This window comes from Ambystoma mexicanum, chromosome 9 (assembly GCF_040938575.1).
Source record: "Ambystoma mexicanum isolate Mex_15411 chromosome 9, UKY_AmexF1_1, whole genome shotgun sequence".
In the NCBI taxonomy this organism is placed as follows: Eukaryota; Metazoa; Chordata; class Amphibia; order Caudata; family Ambystomatidae; genus Ambystoma; species Ambystoma mexicanum.
The window spans coordinates 1445920030-1445930024 of record NC_090931.1 but is presented as its reverse complement, the minus strand read 5'-3'; the positions used below and the strand labels follow the sequence as shown (position 1 = coordinate 1445930024).

General features: G+C 45.1%; 1 protein-coding gene across 1 annotated transcript in view; it reads left to right on the top strand.

The window, feature by feature from the left end:
* Positions 1-457: 457 nt before the first annotated feature.
* Positions 458-9995, top strand: part of NHEJ1 (non-homologous end joining factor 1) — a 1209243-nt gene continuing 1199705 nt past the window's right edge. The window contains exon 1 of the mRNA XM_069616866.1: positions 458-556. The gene's annotated coding sequence lies outside the window, so the exon portion shown is untranslated. The remainder of the gene's footprint in view (positions 557-9995) is intronic.

Sequence of the window (9995 nt, the reverse complement as noted above, 5' to 3'; positions counted from 1 at the left end):
TAAAAACACATTTTAAGCCCTAGAAAGAAAATAGAGAAATTTCAATATTGCTGTGTCACAAGACTGTTGACTGGCAACATGCGGCCCCTTTCAGTAGAAAAAGTTGAAAGGCCCCGACATCGTCCCTGGTTTTAGTAGTTTGTAGCCAAATGTATTTTACCTCATGACCCACTGCTGCTTGTACTTCACTGTACAGCACAGAGTACATATAAAGCTACTGTTGCTTAGGAAAATCTAATGTGCTGAAGCCTCAACTGACAAATGGCAAAAAAAACGAGCCGCAGGTCCTAAAACTCACAGTTGCAAACAAGAGGGGTATTTTTGGTTCCAAATGCTGATGGCAGCATAGGATAAACACTGGTTGGTTTATCCACGAGAATGGCGTCCAGAGCAGACACTCCATCTAGTGGAAAGTTGGCCCTCTGGTTATTTATTGTAACTCTATGATAAACGCGCTAGTCCTTCCTCTGTGTTTACTTTGACAGCCGTCTAGCTACGGAACGAGTGTTGCTGCTGCTTGTTTACGGAGGACTGTGTTTTAGACGGACCAGAGCAGGTGGGGACCGCTTTCACTGTAGCAAATTATTCGGTGGGGGTGGGAGGGAAGGTGTTTGAGAAGAGCGGGAGGGTGGGGGTGAACGTAATGTCAGTGGAAGGCATTACAAACAAGACTAGTGAGCTAGCAAAGTGTTGATAGAGTGAGTGGAAACTGTGACGGGGCAGGCTCTTGTGTCCGATTGTGGAGACGAGGTATAATATATGTTGGGGGTCTTGCGGGGCAATTGGAATTTGAAAATACGAGGGGCAGGAATAAGAGCATCGGGAGACCGCAGATAGTGGCGCTAAAGAGGAGAAGCGAGCTGTGTGTGGCGCAGACCTGCCAAGTTTTCAGTTTGCTTGTGTGTGACACATTCCCCGAGTGTCTATGAGCAACACACGTCTATGTCTTATGTGTGATACTTTATTGTCATCTAGGCTCTATTTATGTGATACCACGTTTTATAGACGAAGTCTGTAAACTACTTTAAAACAGGTTTACCAGTTTCACAATGCTTATGCAAGGTCTCAAAGCTGCTTTGTGTGTTCTCCCTGTAAAGATTTCCACCATGGAGAACAATCCACAATTAGTAATTTGTTTTATTTGGTAGTTGTATTTAAATTGAAAACTTCAATTCAGCTCTCGCCAGAGCCATCAGAAGGAGAAGCATGCTCGTGATAAGTAGCACTGCCTCTTCCTCGCAAATACATGTGTAATGCCTTTGTTAAACCGCAGTACATTTTCAATCGAAAAATCTTTATAAATAATGGACAGCAGCAGGACAGCAATTTATGGATGGAGTGAACATTGCCTGGGACAGGTATTCTTAGTAGGTCTGAATGTTTGGTAATAAATGCTGCGATCATTGTATTTGAAATAAAGTCCCATTGAAGCACCAGTACCGTACCCAGATCCATCTGTGTATTCTCTCAGCACAGAATCGCAATATAAATCACCTTTTTTTTAGAACTGTATAGTTCAGTATATATGCTTCCTTGACTCTCACACAATTGGTTTACATGTTTGTGGTCTTTTTACTGTGGTTCCCTTCATTCATTTTAACAGGCTGCCGGCCTACGACAACAGTGACTTCAAGCAGGTGCCCTTAACCGACAGTTTCTTTTGTTTGTATGTTTTGAAAGTGCAGTTGGAGAGCCAGATGTTGTTTTTCAGCGTGCATTACGTTTCAGCGGTTGAAATAAAATATGACGTTCACGGATTAAAAACAGCTCCTAGTTGTCAGGTTTCATTGACGGGTTCACTTTCGATGGGTTATTTTACGAGTATGTTTTACTGAAAAAAGGCATCGAAATAGTTTTTTTTTTCCGCCACCAAGCCCCCATCCCCTATTGTTTTTTTGTTTTGTTTACCTATTCTCGACATCCTACACCTTATATATATTTGTCAAACCTCCCCCATATATTTCAATGAGTTTTTCGGTAAACAAACACTTAGCAAGAAGTGCCGTCATACTTGTGTGAAAAAACAAAATCGATATTGCACCTGTCGATAAAAGAACGTTATACCATTGTCAGGCATCACACCTGAAGGATTTGCTACCGCTAGGTAATTATCGTTCTACAAGTCTAACTTCCACTTTCAATGCATAATAAAACATGTTCATTGTATATGATCCATTATGTTTTGAATTTATGTCATAATGCTCCTTTTACACACAGTCCTAAACATACAGAGTTAATGCGAAACAATTGTGTTTGGATGCCAGTTTGGTAGCCGTTGATATCAAGATAACCAAGTTACTCTAGGATACAAGCAACGGCTTAACAGTACCCAGCAATTTCTATCCCAGTTTTGCATTCTGGTAGTTGTAGGCTTACATCATTCAGAAAGGGAAATCATTATTTTTGCTTACTGTGTTTATTCTAAGTTTTATATACGTATAAAGCTAGTTTATTATGTTTAAATATTGGGTATATTTCAAATGCCATCAAGAATTATAAAGCAGAAATGCCCATGTATGTGTTCCCATTGTCTCTACCTCAGCCATTCACACAGCACAAATCTCTCTTGGCTGACAGTCGAGTGAAATCAGTAATGTTATGCCTGTGCATAATGTGTTGATTTGGTTACAGTTCTAGAATGTATGCAGCATTTATAACTGCGCAGTGTAGAAAGGGGTCTACAAGACCATCTGATTAGGATACCTTTTTGTAGGTGTTTATAATGCCGTTAGTAGCAGGCTTTGGTGTTATTTTCTAGCTTGCAGTATAACAATGTTCCTTGTTGGGTGCAATATAGCCTTAAATTCGTGCATGGTTTGCTAGTTGATCTGCTAGGATGCTTTAATAAGTTTCGAGGCTACTGCGTTTTTGTCATTCATGTTTGCTTACATACCCGATGCAAGCCCCGTACCATTGGGCAAGGCTCTGCCAGTATGTGCACTCATACTTATTTTGTCACACATGTTTGCTTAGATACCTGAAGAAGCCCCCCGTATCTTTAGGTGAGGCTTTACTGGAGTATGTTTTCAAGAATTTCCCTCATGCGTGTGACCCTTGGCGTGGTCTTGCACCTTGTGGACTATGCTATTGCACGTACTGTAACTTCCAATGTAACTAGCGTCCAGATGCCCGAGGGCTTGGTGCGCTGCTATAAATGCTAAAATAAATATTATATTTATCCTTAAACAACGGCTGAATACTGCTGCGAGACTGGAACACTGGCAACTCTTTTGATCTGCCACAAATGACCCCTTCTGCCCTTTTTAGAGCAGGGAAGATGGTGTGAAAGTTTCACAGTGCACAGCAGTGGTGAGGTGAGGAAGGTGACTAGTGATGCAGGAGAACACTGGCTGCGATGGAGTGGGTAGGAATGATGTCCTTGGCATTTCTCAGGGAATATGAGCCAGTGACGTGCCTGTTTCCCTTTATGTGCAGAATTTGGTCCGTGCTTTTCAGCATCTCGATTTAGCCTTTGCTATAAACACACACTTATCGAGAAGTGCCGTCAGACTGTGGACTGAGCGCCGCAGGAGGTGAGAGATGCCCTGTGGGTCTACAAAAAACGCTTATTGTAAGAACAGACCAAGCATTCGGACAGGGCGGAAGATGGCTTGGGGGTCCCTATTAGGTATGGATAAGTAGGCAATGCATTTGAGTATTGCAGCAGTGCTGGCCAGGGTGCCTCAGGTATTTGCAAACCTATATCTTGGAGGAAACTGGACAAATACGTATTTCTTTTGGCTTGAGAGGCACAGTTATCGGTCATGTTGCTGACATGCTAGTTCTGATCATCACCATCTCTGCTTGATGCTTATGATCACTGGGACATTCCTTACGAGTTTGCAAAAACAAGAAGTCAAGCCCTGTGCTGCGGTTGCACACAGCACACTGCCTGTACCCTCACCAGCATAAGCCCGCTGCATTGTTGTTTGTGTTACTTGAATAATCGTGATGGGGAAAGTCACATGGTGTGGTTAATAGGAGCTGCCCGTGCTGCGTAAGCAGTCAGCATGGGGACCCAGTAAGCAGTGCATCCCTGTCTGTGTATTTATTGCAGCAGTGGAAAGGCCCAACTCTGGACCTGGCAAGCCCCACCACACTGGCGACGAGGTGATTGTCGTAGTGGTGCCATTCCACACGATGGGCGAACCTGCTTCTGCTCAAGGAGGTGGAGCGTGTTTTCCCTCTCTGAGCACGATCGCTGCTTGCCGCTGGAGCCGGCACTGACGCTGAGCGCCAACTTCGTGGGGAGTTAAGGCCCACCCCCCTATTCTGATCCAGGCTTGCCGGCCAGGCAGGCTACAGCAAAGCCCTGCTCTGGTCGCCTGCAGAGCGCAGCGCTGAGCGGGCTGGTGGGGGAAAAAAACAAGTGGTGAAAGGAGGAGACCACGTGCTCCAGCCCTGGCATTGCAGAGGCCAATGACCCAGGCCATACGACAGTTATAACTAGATACAGTAAGTAGACACTAAAGACAAAGCAGGATTAAAGGTGGCAGCTCATAATGTGGAGTGCTTGTGCACCCTTTTCCCTTCTGAAGGTGCAGCCTGCACCGTAATCCACAGCAACGGTGCCATTCAAGCAAGATCCCAGTTGAGCAATAGGGTTGCAGCTCCCACCAGACTGCCTGCGCGCCGTACCTGCCTGCGGCCTGAATGTGCACAGCATGAAGAAGTTGACAGGCCCACATCCTGCCTGTTCCAGTTTGCCCCTTTCGCCGCACAGTTGACCATCTGCAATGATGGACCATTCTGATGCCGCCCCGGCTGCAGCCAGAATGCATTGCGCACCTGTATACCTCACACCCCTACAGAAATTCAACATCTCGGGAGCACCGTCGGCCTTCGGCCCTAGATCATCCGCCTGGGTGAAACATCTAGATATGTTTCTTTCCACCACCGGCAAAGACAACAATGAGACTAAGAAATCAATTATGCTGTACTCAGCTGTCCCTGCGGTCTGCAACATTTTCGAGACCCTTCAACCTAATGATGAGACATTTGGTGCGTCTAACACGGCACTGCAGGAATACTTTGCCCCATGGCGAACCTCGATTATGAGCGATTGCTAATGAGTAATGCTCTACAGAAAGAGGGCGAGTCCCTTGACGCGTACCATTGCAGACAATGGAGGATGGCGACAACGTGTGCTGCATGGGCAGATAAGGAACATGAAATGCGCCAACAGTTGATCAACGGTTGTTCGGTCAAACTACAGTGACAGATATTTTGGGAGCCAGGGATAACACTGGTTCGCATCCTTTCACTCTGGCGTTCCCACGAATTAGTGGACTTAAGAGCTGAGATGTTTGCCGCTATGAGATCTGTAGAGCTAGAGAATGCTTGCGTCATAGGAAGACTACAATTTTGCAAGCCATAGCGATGGCCGCCATGGAGCAAGAAGGAGTAATGCAGTGCAGAAGTTATGCCATGTCCCAATTGTGGCTATGACCTGCATCACTCTGCCTGGACACAAAAGTGATGGGTGGAAGGTTTCAAATTAATCTAAACCACTGGCAATTGCTCTGGGCCAACCTTCCACACCACCGTTTTTTAGCCCGTCTGCGCCATTGCAAAAGGGGACCAGCCATGTGCAAATCAGTCAGCAGCTGCCGCCACCGAAGGTAGCAGCCCAGCCCGAACTGCTAGGCCAGGTCCCCTCTGCACAGAAAACCAAGCAACCCCAGACATGTTTCGGCCTTGTTGGACCTCCTCAGTGAGGTGCAGCCTGGTTCCCTGTGGCGCAGCGAGCAAGGGACCCACGTCTGGGCATACCCTCTCTCACAAGGAGAAACAAACTGGACACAAAAGTGATGGGTGGAAGGTTTCAAATTAATCTAAACCACTGGCAATTGCTCTGGGCCAACCTTCCACACCACCGTTTTTTAGCCCGTCTGCGCCATTGCAAAAGGGGACCAGCCATGTGCAAATCAGTCAGCAGCTGCCGCCACCGAAGGTAGCAGCCCAGCCCGAACTGCTAGGCCAGGTCCCCTCTGCACAGAAAACCAAGCAACCCCAGACATGTTTCGGCCTTGTTGGACCTCCTCAGTGAGGTGCAGCCTGGTTCCCTGTGGCGCAGCGAGCATCACTCTGCCGACTGCCCGGCTAAGGGCCATGTCTGCTGGAGATATGGTGTAACAAATCACTTTGCCTGGGTATGATGTGCACCAGCATCATCCACGCACACGCAGAGACTGGCGGGGTCGAAGCAATTTGCACCGGAAGGTGGCGATGGCAGATCAAATACCCCAAAACAACAAGCCGAAGAAGAGACCGACGATGAGGACGTCTATTGTATATCCAGTGTGTCAGGGATGAAAACATCAGGACGCTGGACGCCAAAATGCATGATCAACATTTTCGGCCCTCCAGCACTAGTTGACACCGGAGCATCGGTTAGCGTCATGGTGATCGAACATTACTGCAGTCTAATGGGTGCACCCCCCTGAAAAAAGACTTGGGTACAGATTTACACATTTGGGGCAGAGGTGCTACTGCTGCTGAAAGGTGTTTTCATTGCACCGGTCCGTCATGCAGACACTGCTATTAAAGCAAGGTTCTCCATTACTAAAGTGAGTAAAGTCACACTACTGGGGCGTGCAGCATCAGAAGTGCTGCATATCATGAACTTTGCCTTTGGTATCTATGTACAGTACATCCCGTCCCTATTGTCCAGGTTTGTTGTTGTTTTTTCAGGTATAGGACTGCTCACAGGTGATCCAGTTCGCCTACACATTGATTTGACAGTACAGCCTGTGGCGCTGAAGCACAGGCGAGTACCTTTTTGCCTTCGAGCGATGGTCGCGGAAGAACTAGATACCCTAGTTAACATGGACATCATTGAAGAGGTGGAAAGACCGACCCTGTGTGTTTCACCCATCGTCATTGCCAATAAACCAACACAACCAAATTCCTTCCGCTTTTGTGTTGATATGCGCCTTTCCCAACAGAGCCATAAAGGGGGGGAAGACCTATCGACCCAATGCTTGATGATATTCTGGCAGACCTGCAAGGGGCCAAGTTCTTCTTGAAACTAGATCTGAGGTCAAGGTATCGCCAGCTTGTGTTGTACCCAGCCTCCCGTTACACATTCACCACCCACAAAGAACTATACAGGTATAAACGTCTTAACTTTGGCATATCCTCCGCAGCAGATGTTTTTCAGAATACGATCCGTGGTGCCCTTGCAGGTATAAAAGGAGCAATAAACATCAGTGATATTATGGTATATTCAAACTCTGAGTAAGAATATTGGGAAAGTCTAGGGAAGGTGCTAGGTCATATCCAGCAACTAGGACTCTTGTTGCACAGGGATACATGGGATTTTCTGCAAAGAAAAAACAAATTCTTCGGATTCATATTTTAAGAAGATGGTACATCGCCAGACCCAGAGAAGGTCAAGGATATACAAATGGCAGGACCACCCTTGAACACCAAGTGCACAGCTTTCTGGGTATGGTTACCTACTGCGGGAGGTTCATTCTTAATTTGGTCACCCTTTCTGATCCTCTTCACAATCTCACCAAGAAAGAGGGTAACTGGAAATGAACTGCCTTGGTGCAAAACACCTTTGAAGACATTAAGAGTGTGCTCACAGCAGAGGACACCATGGCGTTCTTCAATCCGAACGGTAAAGCAGAAATAATCATGGATGCTGGCCCGTTTCGTCTTGGGGCAGTGCTGTCACAGCTGGATGAGGCAGCAGTGGCTGGTCCGGCTGCCTTTGCAAGCAGGGCTCTTGAGCACGGAACAGCAATATTCGCAAATTGAGCGGGAACCACTAGCTGTGCTGTGGGGTTGCAAGAATTTTCATCTGTGTATTGGAAACTGGTGACTGTGGTCACTGACCACAAGCCTCGCATCCCAATCATGGTTGGATCATCCTCCAGGCCCCTGGTGAGAATCGAAAGATGGCTGCTGGCCCTGCAGAAATGTGACCTTGATCTGGTGTACCGTCCAGGGAATACCAATGCAGCAGACTACCTGTCCCGACATCCACAAGAGTCAAGGTCTTTGGTTGAAGACTATGCAGAACATGAGGTTGAGAAGTTCCTACACAAACTGTCAGAGGCAGCCACCCCCATATCCATGTCGCTCAAAGATATTCAAGAGGCGTCTGCTAACGACAAATGATTACGACTGCTGAAATCAGCTGGAACCAGCGGCTAGATGAACCATGTGCTCGACAATTTAAATAGGCGCACACAGGAGGCAAAGAAAGTTCTGGAGCAAATGTGGTGTGTGCTGTCCGAACTGACATTCCTTGATAACGGACTGGTCCTAAGAGGATCAAGAATGGTCATCCCCTCCGGCCTCATACCACGCGTGCTGGAGTTAGCCCACATAGAACACCAAGGAGCTCCATAAAACAAAGTCTTGACTCAAAACGAAGGTCTGGTTTCCCGGCATAGAAGATAAGTGTTGTGTTGTGCCTGTCTGATGTGCAGCTAGTGATGTCACATGGAATGTTGATGATTGAGTGGTGGAGTGTTGTGGTGTGAGAGTTCTAGGTGAAGGCAGCTACAGCTAGCCTGCCTGCGTGATGGGAGCAGGTGTCTGTCCTAGCTAATGTCCTATTTGTCTTTCATGTGGAACTGTAACAAGAAAGATGGAATAAACTTACATGAAGAAATCTTAAAGAGCCTGGAAGCCTTTTTCATTAAATTTTTGTTAATTTTTTTATTTTTATTAAGTGTATTTGGTTTATTACAAACCTTTCGCAATCAGCAAAGCATTTCATTTCGCAAAGAGATCTGTCATAACAAAATCAACATCGAACAAGTACAAAGCAGCGGTCAAAAGTAGAAAAAAAAAACTAGAAAGTCCAGAATAGGCTAAACTAAATCTAAAAAACCGTTCACATTCGAGCAGGATACTTAAATTTTGTTTTTCAAAAAAGTAATAAAGATAAAAATTTGGATTAATGATTCACAGTAAAAGATGAACATGAAACTAACACAACGCATCCTTTTGACCATTCAATTCACTATTTACGATGCGTTTCCTTCATTGGTATGGTCTAGCCTTTTAAGGGTGTTTTCTAGAAATTTGACCGTTACAAAATTTATTTTTGAAGATTGGCAAGCATAAATTATACTCCACCATTTCTCCGCATCTAGGCCACATAAGTCAGTGATATTACTAGTTGGGTACAAATTTTGCAGGTCTCTCAGTTTAGTGCAGAATAACACTTAGTGATTTAATGATTCTTCACTTCTTTTGCACAATCTGCACTTTGAGAATATTTTTTCTTTAGTGTATCTTGCCTTTGTTGTTTTGTTTTGCAAGGTATTCAATCTGAAGCGTAATAACAGATCTCTTTGTTTGGAATTTGGGAACTTTCTCAAATAGTCTGGTATGATAGTCATCACCCCACAATTGGATTTCAGGAGTGTATGGGTTTTTGACAGAGCTCTTTCCATTTCAGTGTTCGACCAATCCTCAGCCCAAAGCGCTCTTTTTACAGCTGTTGGATTTTCTGCTAATGTTTGGGTTTTGAGGGCAAATTCTGTCAGTTTGTTCATTTTCTCTTTTCCAGTCTTCTACTACATTTTCTTAGTAGTTATTGGATTTGCCAAATATTTCAAATTGGGGAGGCATCAGATTACTCATTGTTTTTCTATACAACATCAGTTTATTGTAGCGGATGTGTATATATAGCGATGTTAAGCCCAGTTCGTGTCGAATTACCGTCATTGGAGTTGCTTTCGGTATCGGTAAAATGTTTTTCCAAAGAGACCTTCTAAAGTGGTCCAAAACTTCTCTGGGATATTCATACAAGTTTCTGCTCCGTATATCAACGTTGGAATTACTTTAAGCCTGTAGAATGTTATCACTGGTCGAAGGGAAAATTTACCATATCTTTTGTTGATGATGTTAGCTTGGGCTGTTAGCTGTTTTGTTTTTATCTTTAGCATCCTTTTCAAGGGCTCTTCATTTTTTATTCCACTTACTTGTATTCCCAGATATCTCATTTCCTCACATGATTTTATCCAGGT